Genomic DNA, 15,659 nt, shown 5'->3' with positions numbered 1-15,659 from the left:
TGCTGTTGGAAGAGGGAGACACACTTGCTGGGCTTCCCTTACTCTAGTCGCTTGTTTCCCCAGGACCATTTCTCAGCATGTCTCCTCTGTAATAATTGCAGAATTTCAAAGGGGAAAACAAGAGTTCCACAGTCTGTCAAAAGATTTCATCTGGATCATAGAGAAAAAATAGCACAGCGTCAGGACTTGCTTAAATTAGAAAGGCCTGGAGATACTGGGAACGTTTTATCTTGATAACCAAATTCCTGGCTTATGGCAGATGTGAGAGAAGCTAACCTGAGAAAATGGGACTAGCTTAGAAAGGTAGACCAAACAAGAAGTAACTAGAAACTACTTTTTGTTCCTCTTCCTTTCTGGTCTTCATTTTTACTTTATTTTACTTTTAAAAGATTTTATTTATGTATTTGAGAGGTATAGTTATAGACAGAGAGGGAGAGACAGCAAGAAAGGCCTTCTACCTGCTGGTTCACTCCCCATTTGGCAGTGACTACCAGAGTTGAGCTGATCAGAAGCCAGTCGCAAAGCGCTCCATCCATCCCAGTCTCCCATGTGGGTGCAAGGGCCCAAGCACTTGGGCCGTCTTCCACTGCTTTCCGAGCCATAAGCAGAGAGCTGGATTGGAAGAGGAACAGCCGGGCCATAAACCGGTGCCCAACATGGGATGCCGACACCGCAGGGGGAGGCCTAGCCTACTGAACCACAGTGCCAGCTCCCCCCACCCATTTTTACTTTTAGATGATTTTGACTCTTGAGCTCTGTCATTTCAGAGACTTGAGAAAATACATAAGAAGTTTGTGTCAAGCCTTTTTACACATAGGCTATATAAACATGTTTATGAGATTTTTTGTTGTAATGAATAATAAGCAGATAAATGGCTTATTTTATATTTTATATTAAGATTTATCTCCAGCTGTAAATTACATTTACCTTTGTTGGTATTTGGTCAATTAAATTTTCCTGTAGAGTTCAGTTTATCCTTCTTTCTAATGGTACCTTTCATTTGTAGGAGATGAGAAGCAATAACAGGTATAGCTTGTGGTTCAACTTTGTAAGTTGTATAGTGATGTGGAAGAAGTACAACTGACACTGGGCAGGTGTTCATTAATGAACATGCAGATGTTTCTTGAATATACAACTTTTTTGTTGCTGCTGCTTTTTTCCCCCTTGCTATGAAGAAAACCCTTGAAGAATATATAAATTACCCACCCTTAATCTTAGCCTGCTTTTGTGTATATGAGCTATGTTTTTGGTTGACAAGGATTGCCCTTATTGTTGAAAAGTACCTTCCCATGTTACAGGAATATGTTATATTGCTTGATGGCTGATAGGCTCTTTACTCAGTTTGCTTTAAAGAAACTATGGATGCAGTGGCAGGGAATTTTGTGGTTTGCTATGGGAGAAAGAGGAATTTCCCCATGTACATTCTGGAAAATATGTGTGGAAACAGTGTATGACAAGTGGGTGACCTTCCTAGTTGTAAAGTTGTAGTTGATCTCTTGACATAGCATGACCCCTGAAAATGAGATAGGAAAGTTTCTAACATTTTGGAAGTTAGGCTTCTGAGTTCTCTGCCGTGACCCATGGCAGTTTTCTAGATCCTTAGTTTGGAGTTGTGAAAGTTGCTTTTCTGGTGGAATCCACAGACTACCGAGGTTATGGTTTAGCTATGGTGCTCCCAGTTGATCTGAAGCCTAGCTGTAAGATACATGCATTTGTGGTATTGGCTGTGCTTTTAAACAAGATCCTTCTGTACTCTTACTCTCTCCTTTCTGTCTGACTTTTAAAAATTATTATTCATTAGAGACACAGAGAGAGACTGTACTCCCACCTGCTGGGTCACTCCCCAAATGCCTGCAATGGCTAGAGCGGGGCTGAGGCCAGAGGCAGGAGCTGGGAATACAATCCAGGTCTTCCACGTGGGGTGGCAGGGACCCAGTTACTTGAGTTGTCACTGCTGCCCTTCCCCGCACTCCTCCCCAGAGACTGTATTGGTGGGAAGCTAGAGTCAGAAGCCTGAGACAGCAGTCAGACTCAGGAGCTCTGATGCAGGATATGGGCATCTTAAATGCTAAGTGAAACACTTGGCTTTTCCCCTCCCTTGGACTTTGAGAGCTAAAAGGATCTTTGGGACTGAAAAGCAGCAAGGATCAGCAATGTTAGGACCAGCTCTGTTGTTTCTAAGGCATTAGGCGTATTGTAGAATGCAAAATGAAAACAGGTTTCCTGTACCTAAAATCATTTTGGCTTTTTTCATTTCTCACTTGAATTTCTCTTGTCTTTGATTTAAAAGGCAGAGTAACAGAGATCTTTTCATTCGCTAGTTCACTCCCCCATATGTCTGCAACAGCCAGTTCTGGTTCAGGCCAAAGCCAGGATCCCAGAACTACATCCCAGTCACCCAAGTGGGTGGCAGGGGCCCAAGTTGGGCCATCACCTGCTGCTTTCCTAGGCACAGTAGCAGAGAGCTGAATCTAAAGTGGACAGCTGGGACTGGAACCAGCACTCTGATAAGGTGTGCTGGCATCGCAAGCCAGAGCTTAGCTTGCTGCATCACAACGCCAGCCCCTATAATCTGTTTCTGTATCATTTTCCTTTGAGCTTCCAGTCTTCTCGTGGCCTGGTTGATTAACAGATCATTAGAACCAAGATAGCTGTAACTGTTACTAGGAAGGGTAATAGTGTGGAAAATGCAGTTCATTTCTGCCAGAATCTTTAACTCTCTGCGCTGGACTTGGGAGGTTTATTGTTCTCAGGCTTCTTCCTCTATGTGCTTTCTCCAGTGTAACACCACAAGCAAAGGGGGGTTTATAGCTGCGTATAGTTGGGGAAAAGTGCAGAGTTGGATGTTTTGCTGCTTGTGCCCACTCAGCAGAATTAGTATACGTGATTGTGTATCTTTACGGTCAGAGACTGTGTCTTGATAATTTTGTACAGTGCCTTGAATATTTTTATGTATACCCAGGCACTCTAAAGCAATGTTTGATAATGGTTTCAAAGCAGGTAGTAGTCTTTCCATCTCAGAATAGTATCATTTACTTTGGGACTTTACATCATAATTTTATAAACTTTCTCATTGGGAAGTCCTATTTATTTTACAAAATACTACCAGTGTCAGGATAAGAGTTTTTGGAAATAAAGAAAATTCTTAATAATAGCTAATCATGAACATTTATGGAATTGCGATTGCTGTATGCTGAGTGCACTGTGTTTACGTGCTCCTAACCCTACCGGCAGCCCTATGAAGTCAGACCTGTTTCTTCATTATCCCTGTTTTATTGAACAGGAATTGAAGTCTGTGATTTACTCAGCGTCACATAATAGTTAAGAGACTTGATCCTGGATCTGACAACACTCTGTGCCCTTAGTGTAATGTTACATTTGCATATTCGCTGCATTACCTTATGATCTGGAGCCCAATCAGTTGATGAAGGTTTTGGTTCCAGGCCAGCTCTCTGCTATGGCCCGGGAGTGCAGTGGAGATGGCCCAAGTGCTTGGGCCCTGCACCCCATGGGAGACCAGGAGAAGCACCTGGCTCCTGCCTTTGGATCAGCGTGGTGTGCCGGCCACGGCGGCCATTGGAGGGTGAACCAACAGCAAAAGGAAGACCTTTCTCTCTGTCTCTCTCTCTCACTGTCCACTCTGCCTGTCAAAAAAAAAAAAAAAAAAAAAAGAAAGGAAGGTTTTGATTCCACAAATTATTTCCTATATGACCTTGTGCGAATTAAAAACATTCTGTGCCTAAGTTACCTCAGCTATGAGATTTCTCACTTTGTAGGCTTGTTCTGAGGCTAAGATGAAAAATCTTTGTGAAACACAAGAGTGCCTGGCTTGGTACAGTAAATGTTGTTACTGTAAGTGACCTAGAGAGCATTTACAAATGTGGAATTTCGTTTTTACTGATTAAACATAAATTTAGACAAAGTTATGCATTAAAAAGAATGTCATTGCTACACATCAGATTCTACCTGTTGCTTTTCTATAAATTGGAACAGTGAAGACAACCAACTATATTATTTGCTGTAGTTCTCTTCCAGTCAGATAGTAGTAGCTGCTGCTTGTTTGTGAGCTTCTCGTTTTATTTAGAAAGGCATTAGGTAGCTCTGCACAGCTTCATAGCCAGTCTTGGTTTTGGTGGTTCCTTTCCAGAACAGCCCATCTGTCAGAATTCTCATTAGCATCTGTCCTGTCATGCAGATGTTACTGATCACATGCCAAACACTAACACAGAGCAAGAATTAATTTAGAAACATTGCTGAAATATTTTTATAAAACAAAACCTGTATACATGTAGTACTTTTTGAAAGAAAAGATTCAGTTAGGCGAGCTTGTCAAAGAGAATATAATTCAGCTGAGTCAGGAGTTTCTTCGGTGAATGTGTCATGGGGAGATAAGAAACGGCACTCATCAACTGTTCTGCCAGTGGTGGTCTGGTGGCAGGTTCCAAATTTCAGCTAAGTCCCAGTACTATTATCTCTGATAGAGTTTGCCCACACAACTGACTGCTGTTGATGTTGCTTTTTACATGAACACGATGATCCTAGAAATTTTAGTTTTCAGGAACTAAAAACCAGAAAACTCTGGCCCTTAAATTTGAATGAACCTTTTTTTTTTTTTTTTTAAGTAAGATTGATTGATTTACTTGAAAGGCAGAGTTAGAGAAACAGAGATCTTCCATCCACTGTTTCACTCCCCAGTGGTTTCAAAAGCTGAGGCTGGGCCAATCTGAAGCCATGAGCCAGGAGAACTTCCGGGTCTCCCAGGTGGGTGCAGGTCCCCAAGCACTTGGCCATCTTCCATTGCTTTCTCAGGTAGATTAGCCGGGAGCTGAATGGGAAGTGGAGCAGCTGGGACTCCCACTGATGCCCACGGGGGATGCTGGTGCCAGGCTTTATCTACTACACCACAGCACCGGCCTCTTGGATGAATGCTTATGTCTTGAATTTCAGTTCAAGTAATGGGGTTCCTACACCTTGTTTGTGTGCCTAAATGATTCTGATACTCAAATGCTTGTTCAGGTATCTGGAGCATGTTCCTGGCTCATGAAACATTGTAGTAGTTAAGTAATAAGAGGACCTGGTTGAAAAAATAGGCAAACCAAAATAAACACCCCATTTTGGATGTTTTGAGTAGTAATGGCTTGGCATCTTACCTGGGTATTCTACCTACTCTGTGTGATCTGGTAACTATTAAGGTGTGAGAGTGATGTTATATTCAGGTGAGAAATTATTACACCAGTATGAACCTTACTGCATATAGCTCATCACAGTTCAGATTTTGAAAATTGGATTCAAATCCATCTCTGATCTGGAATTATCCTGAAAATTAATCAGTTCTGAGAAATGGGACTGTGGCTTTTCATCAGAGCTGCTTTTTCAGCTGTGCAAAAGCTCTTCTTGGGTAGATAGGTGTCTTGGCGGGCCTGAACCCCAGAGTACTTGGTGGTTGTGACTGGTAGCTTTTGTTTTGAATGGGAAGGAAAACCAAGAAGTATGTTTCTTCTAAGAAGAAAAATAGGGAAGCACTAGGAACACAGTGTGTGTAAGTGGTTGAATTATGTGGGAAAGAGGACTTTGACGGAAGGAATTTTTGTGTATTTAATTTTGGACATAATATTGGAGAAAAGGACAATAGGGTTGTTTTTATAAGCTTCTGCAGCAGAGTGACCTTGTCGTATTTGTGCTTTTTTTCTGGTTAGGTACTTGCTGAGTTCCTTGGGATGCAAGGTGTTGGGTGTTTGTAGATGTTCCAGCTTTCTTCTTCCCTTTGATCAGACTTTGAGAAGATAGGATAGACTCATGGGCTTGGTAGAGCAAACACATCTAGTAACACTCATGAATTAGCCTCAAGACTTAGATCCTTAGAAAACATCTTAGTAATTTTTCAACTTCACCTTTCTTCGCCTGTCCATCTTGACTAGTCTTGTATCCTTTATTGTGATTGTAAGAGTGGATTCACTTGCCATGAAATTAATACACAGGTTTACATAAACATAAGGGCAGGAAACTGTTGAAAGAAATGGTTTTGTTTCCTGTAACTTCCCTAGATCTCTTTTTAAGTCTCTTAAATGCACAGTTGTGATGGTTTGTAAATGTGAAGCTGTAGGAGACTTTGAAGGCCCTTCTCTCCAGAACTAGCAGGGGTGGGGTGGGGGTGAGGGGGTGAGGGCTGTGGACCTTCTGTAAAAGGCCCTGCCAAGGCAACCGCAGGTGGGACCTGAAATTTAATAAATCTGTGGCAGGCTGATGTTCTAAATATGCAAGTGGCCCCTGGCAGAAAAAAGGTTCTCCACCCCTGAACAGTTGAGTAGGGCTAGGTAAGGCCCAAACTACAGATGCCTGAAGATGGAAGTGGGTTGCACAGTATGGACCCTCTTGTTAATGTCCTCTAATTGCAGTTGTATGAGTGCAGATCACCCACCTAGGTCAGAAAATACCGTGTCACGCTTGCTTTTTAATTTTTTTTTCTTTGCATGCACAAAATTTTACTTGGTATGTAGGTAGTGAGGAGAGGAGTATTAGAAAGCTTTCTCTGGGGATTATATGGCCAGTCTTACGGGAATCAGAAGTATTTGTATAACTTTGCCTTGTGGACTTCTGGTAGGGAAACTAGGAAAAAAATCAGTGTAACTGCTGATCTGGTATTGTCCTCTTAGAGACATAGGAGATATTCTGCTTCTTTGCTGTTATTAGCCCTTTTCCTCTTTTTTTTTTTTTTTTTTTTTTTCATTTGAGAGGCAGACAGACCTTCTTCCATTTGCTGGTTCGTTCCCTAAATTACTGCAACATCTAGGACTGGTCCAGACTGAAGCCAACAGCCAGGAATGCAGTCTCCATCTCTCAAGTGTGTGACAGGGACCCAAGTACTTGAGAAATCACCTGCTTCCTCCTAGGGCGCTCATTAACAGAAGCTGGCATTGGGAGTGGAACCGGGACTTGAACTCCGACACTCCCATGAGGGATGCAGGCGTCTCAAGCAGAGTCTTAAATGCTTTGCCTAAAGCCAGCCCTGTTTTGTTGTAACCAGTTACCTCACTGTCTATGAGTATGTCAATGTGGTTGTAACTGCCTTATAATTTCTGCTGCCTGCCTTCTCTGTCCTCCATGTAGCTTGAGTCCAGATTCCTCTAACAGTAGATCTGATTGGTTCAGTTAGGCACACTGCCTGTTGGACAAATCCTCCGTGCTAGTCTCTTCATAGGTTGCCGGCCAGTCTATATACATTGACTGCTGCTGGGGGAACAGGTGCTCTCTACTGCTGTCATCTGTGGCCGTGGTGGCAGAGTCAGTGGCATAAAACATGGAGTGTTTTAAGAGTACAGTGCTAGCATGCAATAAGCTTTCAGGTACACGTGGTTTTCTTCCTTGTTAAAGGTAAAGGCAACCTGTGGTCTTGACTGCTAGGTTAATTCAGTGTCAAGAAACCTTTCCTCAGAACATACAGGAAGTATCTTTCGGTGATCATCTGAAGTCTGCGTTTGTAGACGCATAGATAGCCTGAAGTCTTCACACAGAAAGACATATTACACTTCCTGTAGCAGCATTCTGGACCATTCTGTCGATTGCTGTTTTCTGGACACCCACAGTTATGCTGCACAGTTCGAGCTGTTGATTTAAAACATTCATAAAGTGTCATTCTCTCCTTCCACATTTTGGCTTGTTCTGCAGTAGCTCTCTTACAGATACATGTTGTTATTTATTCCTTCAATGACAGACACTATCAGGGGTTCATCGTGTGCCTGGTGTCTCTCCATTGTGTTGGGTTGGGTAGAGTGTAGATTTTTAAGGGTTAGGCAGATCTAAGTTCAAGTCCTGACTCCCTTATTTACTAGCTATATAGTTTGGGCTAGTTACTTAATTATTCTAAGCTTCAATTTCATTGTCTAAAATAATACAGAAAATAACTTCTAGGTAGGTTTATTATAGGAATTTATAAAAGTTTAGTGAGATATTGTACTTAACCTACTTTATTTATTTATTTTTGACAGGCAGAGTTAGTGAGAGGGAGACAGAGAGAAAAGTCTTCCTTCCGTTGGTTCACCCCTCAAATGGCTGCTATGGCCGGTGCCCTGCGCCGATCCAAAGCCAGGAGCCAGGCGCTTCCTCCTGGTCTCCCATGCAGGTGCAGGGCCCAAGCACTTTGGCCATCTTCCACTGCCTTCCCGGGCCACAGCAGAGAGCTGGACTGGAAGAGGAGCAACCAGGACAGAACTGGCGCCCCAACCGGGACTAGAACCTGAAGTACTGGTGCCACAGGCAGAGGAATAGCATAGTGAGCCATAGCACCAGCTTAACCTACTTTAATGCCTGGTTCAAGTAAGACCTCAATAATCATCCCTGTTCTAGAGATCACTAAAATTGGTATTACTTTACTGTTGATACACTTTCTGGTATGTAGTTTCTGGTTATCTTGCCGTTTGATGTCCATTGCCTTTTTGTTGGCAATAATTCAGCCGTTTAATAAAACGTCAGATGTAACATCTGTGATAAATCCAGGTCCACAGCAGTTTATTAAGTTAGAGCATATCATTATTTTATGGACTTTTAATTTATGCTGGAGTTTGATGCCATTTTATTAATATGTTCAGAATTTGCTGACCTTTAGATATTCTTTTGCGTCACCATGATAAATGTCTTATTGAACAATGTATAGTTTTGAAAAAGATATTTTTTATCAAGAGGTAGAGAAACAGCTCTCTCATCCACTGGTTCACTTAGCAACACTAGGGCTGGAGCCAGAAACTGCCAACTCAACCCAGCTCTTCTGTGTGGTTGGCCCACGCAGGGACCCAGCTGCTAAAGCCATTAGTGCTTCCAGGGTCTGCATCAATAGGAAGCTGGAGCTGGGAGCCAGAGCTGGGTTATCAAACGAAGGCAGTCAATGTGGGATGTGGATGTCTTAACTAGTGGGTGTCTTAACCACTGTTTAGGCCAGTAGGCCAGATGCCAACGCCAATATGTAGTTCTGTGTAGCAAAACTTAGGCTGCTTGCTTGCTTTTTTGGTGAACATCAGGAGCTGAATACATGAGATTATTTTGAGTTTACAAGCAAGAATTCTGTCTGTGCTTTGTGTCACCAATGCGGTGAACTTGGCATGTGACAGATGCTAAGAGAATATTGAGTGAAGGAAGGGAGGAGGTTAGGAACATCACGAGAAGTATTTTCAGGCTTTTTTTTTTTTTTTTTTTTTTTTTTTTTTTTTTTTTGACAAGCAGAGTTAGAGAGAGAGAGAAAGGTCTTCCTTTTCTGTTGGTTCACCTCCCAAATGGCTGCTTTGGCCGGCACACTGCACCGATCCGAAGCCAGGAACCAGGTGCTTCCTCCTGGTCTCCCACATGGGTGCAGGGCCCAAACATTTGGGCCATCCTCTACTGCCTTCCCATGCCACAGCAGAGAGCTGGACTGGAAGAGGAGCAACCGGGACAGAATCCGGCGCCCCAACTGGGACTGGAACCCGGGGTGCTGGTGCCACAGGCAGAGGATTAGCCAAGTGAGCCGCGGCGCCGGCCATTTCAGGCTTGTCAGTAGTCCACAGTCTGTCTTTGCTTTTACTTTGTCCATTCTCCATTTTCTAATTTTAATAGTTTTTTTTTTTTCACCTGCGAATTTGTCTTCATTTCTGTTAGCCTATGGCTTGTGTTGCCTGCCTTTTTGCCATCCTAGTAGACAAGTTCAAGCTCATAGGAGTGCTGTGTTGACTGTATTAATCCATAATTAATCACACACTGTGTGGATGTGCATTTGGTGGTTTTGGGTTAATTTTTTCCCAAGATCTACCTCTATTTAATTCATATCTATCATATTATCTTTTTTAAAGATTTATTTTTATTTCTATGAAAGAGGAAGAAAGCAAGAGAGGGGTATCTTCCATCTGCTGATTGACTCCCCAGATGGCCACAATGGCCAGAGCTGGGCCAGGCCAAAACCAGGTCTCAGGAGTTTCATCTAGGTCTTCGACGTGGGTGCAGTGACCCAAAGACGTGGGTCATCTTCTGCTGCTTTCCCTGGCACATTTGAAGGGAGCTGGATCAGAAGTGGAGCAACCAGGACGTGAACCAGCACCCATATGGGATGCTGGTGTTAAAGGCGGCACCTTAACGCATTACGCCACAGTGCTGGCCCCATGCCTGTCAAATTCTGTGGAATGCTGCTCACCTTCTTTTCAATAAGCCAGACTTACCTTTTCCTTTCAGCCTTACTCCTTCCTTATGTGTTCTCATGCCTACCTTCCCAGTTACCTAAGCTAAGTAGAATCCTGGCAAATTCCTTGACTTCTTCCTCTTGCACTTTTTTCCCAGTCAGTCACCAATGTCTATCTGTCTTGCCTTTGAAGGTTTTTCGCATTTGGTTCCTGCTAGCCATTTCTACCTTTAGTTGTTTGGACTCTTATCTGTCGCCTTCACTATTGCAGTAGGCTCTTAACTGCCGTCTTTTCTAATCTGCCTTCCATGTATTGTCAACTGTTTCTGGAAGAGATCGGCATTACTGCGTGTTCGTCACTTGACTGATTACTCGTCCTTCAGGTCTTTGCGTACATGTCTCTTCTAAATAAAGATAATCTCAAGAGTGTCTCCTCTGTAGTTCTTTTCTTCATTTCCTGTTGTCATCTATACAGTTCATAATTACGCTTCTATGTGGGCACTGATTTGTATATGTCTTTCCACTGGATAGATTTGTGTTAGGTTCTGGGGAGTTATTTAGATTCTCTGCCTAGCACTGTGCTTGCGACCTGGTAATGTTTAAAAAATATTTGCGGGGGACTGGCATTGTGGTGTGGTTAAGCCACTGTTTGCAATGCCAGCATTCCCTGTTGGAGTGCCGGTTCGAGCCACAGCTGCTCCAGTTCCATCCAACTTCCTGCTAGCATGCCTGGGAAGGCAGTCCAGGTGCTTGGGCCCCTGCCACCCATGTAGGAGACCCAGTGGGAGTTCCTGGCTCTTGGCTTCAGCCTGGCCCAGCTCTAGCTGTCAGCCATTTGGCAAGTGAACCAGCAAATGGAAGACTCACTCTTTCTCCCTCTGTCTCTCTCTCCCTGTTACCGTCCCTCTCTTTCCCTCCTCTCTTTTCTTTTCTTTTCTTTTTTTTTTTTTTTTTTTTGACAGGCAGAGTGGACAGTGAGAGAGAGAGAGAAAGGTCTTCCTTTGCCGCTGGTTCACCCTCCAGTGGCCGCCGCAGCCGGCGCGCTGCGGCTGGCGCACCGCGCTGATCCGATGGCAGGAGCCAGGTACTTCTCCTGGTCTCCTATGGGGTGCAGGGCCCAAGTACTTGGGCCATCCTCCACTGCACTCCCTGGCCACAGCAGAGAGCTGGACTGGAAGAGGGGCAACTGGGACAGAATCTGGCGCCCCAACTGGGATTAGAACCCAGTGTGCCGGTGCTGCAAGGTGGAGGATTAGCCTAGTGGGCCATGGCGCCAGCCCTCCTCTTTTTCTCTCTCTTCTCCCTCTCTTTCTCTCTGATGCTCTTATATATATATATATATGTGTGTGTGTGTGTGTGTGTGTGTGTGTGTGTGTGTATATATATATATATATATTTGAGAGAGAGAGTTACAGACAGAGAGAAGGAGAGACAGAAAGGTCTTCCATCTGCTGGCTTATTACCAGAATGGCCACATCAGCTGGAGCTAGGCCGATATGGAGCCAGGAGCTACTTCTGGCTCTCCCATGTGGGTACAGGGGCCTAAGCACTTGGGCCATCTACTGCTTCCCCAAACCATAGCAAAGAGCTGGATTGGAAGGGCAGCAGCCAGTGCCCATATAAGATGCCAGCACTGCTGGCAGTGGCTTAGCCCACTAAGCCACAGCACCAGCCCTTCTGTTGCTCTTTCAGATAAGTAAAATAAATTTTAAAAATGGTTGAATGAGCTGGCAGATGATAGCTTACAGTGTAGGCAAATAGATAAAACACAGTGAAGGCAGCTGAGTTACAGGGTCCTTGACTGTGCATCCTTACAGACCTTGGTCTGTAGCTCTAGCCTTTCTAAGATATGTGATAGGTTTCCTCCTTCTGCCTTCTACATTGATTTCCTGAATGGGAGTAAACAGTTAACTGTACCCAGACTCACACTTCAGTGATGGCATGATGCTGAACTCTTACCAGAGAATGGAAGCAGGCTCGATGGCCGTTCTATCGGAGCAGTTTTAGTGTTGACACTGCCTCACGAAGGCGGTTAGCATTTCGGAGGAAATTCTAATCAAGTAGACCTTTGACGTAGTCCACATACTCTCTCATGGTTTTGTTCTTGTTTTTCCCAGAAAGCTTCTAGAGGGAAATGTGACTCATAAACTGGAGCTTGGAATAATTGTGTCTTGGTAGGCGTTGTGCCCTCCTTGAGGTCAGACGCCGCGTGTCATATGGGGTGTTCAGTATGTAGCTTCTCATTTATTCAGCATTTTAGGACATAATGTATTTAAATGACATTTCAGGCTTTTCCTTCTGAAGCTTAATACAACTATGCTGATTGGAACCTTTCAAAAGATAACACTTTACTTCCTTCATCAACCAAGTTTGTTCATCCAGGGTCATGAAGAATAGGTTACATTTTTAAAATAGGGAATGAATAAATAGTAATGAATGGATGAGTTTAGTTTAAGGACTAACCTTAATTGAATTTTAAAGTACTTTTCTACTTGCCCATTTATTTATTTACCTAAACATGAGCAACTACTTTATGCCATGGATTATGCCAGATATTTAGGGTTGGAAGAAAAATGAGACTTGATCACTTGGAAACAGTGTGTAGTTTGGACTTTTCTGTGTCTTTCACCTGACCTATTTATACTCAGCTCACTCTTGGATATTTTCATGTGAAGGTTTTTCAGTCACCATATTAAAAACTCTACTTAAAACCTCTACTTCCTTGTATGGTCCCTTTTCCACAAAGGTGTGCTACTTGAATATTCAAGCTACAAATACCAAAGTTGTCCTTGGCTTCTCCCTACCCACAACATACAGCATTTAGTCGTCCTCTTAGTCTGCTGCCTCTGCTCCCTGACCCTTGAATCCGTCCACTATTTGTGTCTGATCCCCTAGCCCTTTCTTAGTTTAGATCACCTCTGTCTCATACCTGTACCAGCAATAAGACATAGCTTTCCAGGTGACGCCTCTTCTCCTTTGTGCCTCTGTAGTCAGCCATCCTGTACGGAAGCCACAGTGACTTGCTTTCTAAAGTGCATCGTCTTTAGCAATGCTCTTTTCAAGTCCCTGCTGCCCAGGCTTAGACTCCCCTTTTGTCACCTTCCCTCCATTGGGACTCTTCACCCCCTGGAAGCTTTCCCCATCACCCAGAAGTGTGTGCCCACCTTCTCCCTATCGCTTCATAACAGTTACTAGTATGTTTTTTAATTACCCATTTATTTGAACACTTAAAAACGATTTACTTATATATTTGAATGCAGACTTACAGAAAGGGAAAGGCAGAGAAGGGGAGGGGGAGTCAATCTCCCATCTGCTGATTCACTCTTCAAATGGCTGCCCACATCAGTCAGAGTTGGGCCAGGCTGAAGACAGGAACCAGGAGCTTCATCCGTTCTCCCACATGGGTGCAGGAGCCCAAAGACATGGGCCATCTTTGGCTGCTTTCCCAGGCACATTGGCAGAGTGCTGGATTGGAAGTGGAGCAGCTAGGACTCGAACTGGCACTCATAATGGGATGCTGGTTGCTGCAGGCAGCAGTTTAACCCTCTACGCCACAGAGCCAGTCCCAAAGACAACACTTTCTCACTCATTTTGTCCTCAGTGACCAGTATTGTACCTAAGACACAGTATTTTTTTTTTTTTTTAAGATTTGTTTGTTTATTTGACAGTTACACAGAGAGAGAAGGAGAGGCAGAGAGAGAGAGAGGTCTTCTATCCGCTGGTTCACTCCCCAATTGGCCACAACAGCCGGAACTGCACCGATCCAGAGCCAGGAGCCAGGAGCTTCCTCCAGGTCTCCCATGCAGGTGCAGGGTCCCAAGGGATTGGGCCATCCCCTGCTGCTTTCCCAGGCCATAGCAGAGAGCTGGATGGGAAGTGGAGCAGCCGGGTCTCGAATCGGCACCATGTGGGATGCTGGCACTTCAGGCCAGGGTATTAATCCACTGTACCACAGCTCCGGCCCCTAGACACAGTATTTGACCAACAAAATTTGTGAAGGGAATGAGTTTTGGATGGAGGCTGGGGTTGAGTGACTTCTAAAACTGTCCCAGGAACATGTCAACATCAGTCTTTGCACATTATCAGGGAGAAGCAATTCGAATGTATGTCATATTTATTAATTTAAACACAAATTTGCATATTTGGATTCCATGCCTGTAGTGATAATCAGTGAAATTGGTGAAGTATTTTTTCATATTTTAGTTCTCATACTTTTGACTTTATTTTATTTTTTTAAGAAATTATTTATGTATTTGAAAGGCAGAGTTACAGGCCGGCGCCGCTGCTCACTAGGCTAATCCTCCACCTTGCGGCGCCGGCACACCGGGTTCTAGTCTCGATTGGGGCGCCGGATTCTGTCCTGGTTGCCCCTCTTCCAGGCCAGCTCTCTGCTGTGGCCCGGGACTGCAGTGGAGGATGGCCCAAGTACTTAGGCCCTGCACCCCATGGGAGACCAGGGGAAGCACCTGGCTCCTGCCATCGGATCAGCAAGATGCGCTGGCCGCAGCGTGCCGGCCGCGGCGGCCATTGGAGGGTTAACCAGCGGCAAAGGAAGACCTTTCTCTGTCTCTCTCTTTCACTGTCCACTCTGCCTGTCAAAAAAAAAAAAAAAAAAAAAAAAAAAAAAAAAAAAAAAAAAAAAAGGCAGAGGGGCAGAGAGGCAGAGAGGGAGAGGTCTTCTGCTGGTTCAGTCTCCAAATGGCTGCAGCAGCAGAGCTGAGCTGGTCTGAAGCCAGGAGCCAGGAGCTTCTTCCGAGTCTCCCAGGCAGGTACAGGTGCCTGAGTACTTGGGCCGTCTTCCATTGCTTTCCCAGGCCACGGCAGAGAGCTGTATCGGAAGTGGAGCAGCTGGAACTTGAATCAGCCCCCATATGGGATGCTGGCACTGCAGGCAGCAGCTTTTACTTGTTACACCACAGTTCTGGCTTGACTTTATTTTAACTTTGCTGTTGATTGAATTATTTCAGTTGCTATTATTATGCATAAAGGTGCCCTCTTGGATGACTCTTTATCATGTTAATAAAAAAATCACATTTGTGCTAGTGATACCTTGTGGTTTGAAATACATTTTGCTCTAGTAAGGAACCAATTTGAGTCTCTTGGGAGAAGGGCTTCCCTCTAGGTTGAGCTTCTCAACTTTTCTAGAGAGAAGTCATTGAATCTATGAAGGATTATACGTAACTATGCAAACTAACATTTGTCTCTTACAAAATAAATGCCTGCAATCCTGTTTTCAGTGTCCTGGAGGAGTTTGGCATATAAAGGAGTTCTGTACTCTAGTAAAGCCAAAACTTCCTTGGTTAGACTGGTGGTTGGTTGATTAACCAGGGCATGAATTTGAATTGCCTATGAAAATTAAAAAACATAAAATTATTGAACTCCACATCTGTGAGATTATAATTTCTGTTGGTAGAATCTAAGCTTCTGCACTTTGTACCAATTATATAGGTGATTTGATGGGTTAGCCAGAACTGCTTAACTGTATAAACCAGAAAACGTCAAGCTTTAATATGTAGACAGA

At 43.9% G+C, this 15,659-nt stretch overlaps 1 protein-coding gene across 5 annotated transcripts in view; it reads left to right on the top strand.

The window, feature by feature from the left end:
* ZNF800 (zinc finger protein 800) overlaps nucleotides 1–15,659 on the top strand; it is a 69,229-nt gene that overhangs the window by 34,302 nt on the left and 19,268 nt on the right. The window lies entirely within an intron of this gene.

This window comes from Oryctolagus cuniculus, chromosome 3 (assembly GCF_964237555.1).
Source record: "Oryctolagus cuniculus chromosome 3, mOryCun1.1, whole genome shotgun sequence".
NCBI lineage: Eukaryota > Metazoa > Chordata > Mammalia > Lagomorpha > Leporidae > Oryctolagus > Oryctolagus cuniculus.
This window is presented reverse-complemented; position numbering and strand designations above follow the sequence as displayed.